Here is a 2,500-nt window from a genome sequence, read left to right as displayed (position 1 = left end):
GAAATTATATGCAAAAGATGACAAAGTTCTGAAAAGGCTATTAGCAACTGTGAAAAAATTCAGTGATGACACCAATATGGAATTTGGCCTGCAAAAGCTACAATCAAACGTGGTAAACTGACAGCTAATAACCTCGACCCAACTTGATAATGATACATCTATCAAGGATCTGGATCAAGTAGGCTTCCATAAGTCTCTTGGGGGTAAACTAAGGGAAAGGGATCAGCACAGATCAGTGAAGAGACGATCAGGAAAGAATATTATAGCTGCGTCAGAATGGTCCTGAATACTGAGCTGAACATCCAGAATAGAATTGCAGCTATAAACTCCCTGGCGGTACCAGAGTACCAGGTATCCAGTATAGACTTAATGTCATTAACTGGAACTTGATTGAACTGGAACTTGATTGAACGTATGGACATAGAGACCAGGAAACTGCTGACATTAAACAGGATTCATCACCCAAAATCAAACGTCCATAGACTCTATCTTCCATGAAAGGAAGGCTGTAGAGGTCTAATCCAACTTGAAACGTCCTGCAAAACGATCACGATAGGATTTCAAATGTACATCCAAATTAACACTGACAGGATGATACAGCTGTAAGACAACACGACGAGAGCTCAACCTCCTTGATTATGATGATGATAATGAAACACACAACTCACTACGGCAGCAAAAAGTGTGAGAAAAAAACTAAACAAGAAAGCTTGAAAAAAATGTCGATACTGTGGTAAGAAAAACCATTGCATGGGCAATATCCCAAACAGGCTGGGGAAGCTGATATAGATACGAGAAGAACTCCTCAGTGGTGCAAAGCACTGGTTTGAAAGCCGATAAAGGATTTATCGTAGTGGCACAAGATTAGAGTCTCTTCACTCGGAACTATCATGGTAATGTCACAAACAATGGAGCAAACACAAAGTGTAGAATCAGCGATGACAAACTTGAGAGCATTGATCACATTGCTGTCGATTGATCCTTGCTCCTACAGAATATAAAAACCAGGCATGATCGAGTTAGCCAATGCATATACATAAACATAATTGACTCTAAAAATATTACTACATAAAGAAGGCTGAGAAACGGCCGCAATCCTAAGGATATCAAGTGGGATGCTGGGATGTTAAGTGGCTAAATAAAAATATTCATCTCACATACCTCCAGAGTTTTTATGGTTGATATACTGTAAATCCTCGAGTATAATCTGCATTTTTTCCCCAAATTTAAAGGTCAAAATCCCTAGTGCGTACTATATACGAGGTTAAAAATGAAAAATATTTTCTAAGCAATGTCTGAATCTCTATTGCCCTGCAATGTATATTCAGACACATTTTGTGATGTCCGCGAAAATACCTTAAGCTAAGCCTGAAAGCAATGAAGTCATAAAGCGATTTATGGACTGAATGGATGTCGACTGGAGAAAAGTCGTTCACTAAAGTTGGAAGGGTTCGCGCTCCCGACCTAACTTTGATATGCAAATGGATCGTGTATGCATGCAATGAACTTGATCCCCAGATTATTGTGAAAAGTTTTATCAAATGTTGTATATCGTCTGAACTGGATGGTACTCAGGATGACATTGTATGGAAAGATGAAATAAATGAAAGTGAATCTTTCATGTTGACTATGAATCTGACGATGACGGTGATTTACACTACAATGATGCTGACATGTTTACGGAGGAACAAATGGAACAGTTATTTGATGCTGAAAGTAACGTTAAATTTGAAGAATTTGAATAAATGTTTTTGCTTTTGCTTTTGTAACTGATAGTGATAAATATGTAAAGGCAATTTACTTAATATTTATTTTTCACTGACGTCATTACTGTTATTTCTTTATTTTCTGCAAACAAAATGCACAAAAAAGCTACACTTTGCATTATGTTATATGTACAATAATAATAAAGGACGTTACCGTATACATTTTTACAAACCAAGGACGTTATATAGATCTCCTTGACTCAAGTTAGAGAAGGGGTGCGTATTATACACAAGGTTTAGGTATCATACTCAAGGGCGGATTATACTGGAGGATTTACGGTACATATATAAATAAGGCGGCGAGCTGGTAGAAACGTTAGCACGCCGGGCGAAATTCGTAGCCGTATTTCGTCTGTTTACGTTCCGAGTTCAAATTCCGCCGAGGTCGACTTTGCCTTTCATCCTTTCGGGGTCGATAAATTAAGTACCAGTTACGCACTGGGGTCGATGTAGTCGACTTAATCCCTTTGTCTGTCCTTGTTTGTCCCCTCTGTGTTTAGCCCCTTGTGGGTAGTAAAGAAATATATATAAATATATTATTTATATTATTTACATTTGAGGATATCCGACAAATATCCGTCAAATTTAAATAATGTAAATAATGTACATAATTCCTCATCTCTTAAATATAGAACTGTATATATATATATATATATAATATATATATATATTATATATATAATATATATATTATATATATATATATGCATCTATATATACATGTAGATGTAGGT

This window comes from Octopus sinensis, linkage group LG2 (genome assembly GCF_006345805.1).
Source record: "Octopus sinensis linkage group LG2, ASM634580v1, whole genome shotgun sequence".
Classification (NCBI taxonomy): Eukaryota; Metazoa; Mollusca; class Cephalopoda; order Octopoda; family Octopodidae; genus Octopus; species Octopus sinensis.
Note: the sequence above shows the minus strand (reverse complement) of the source record.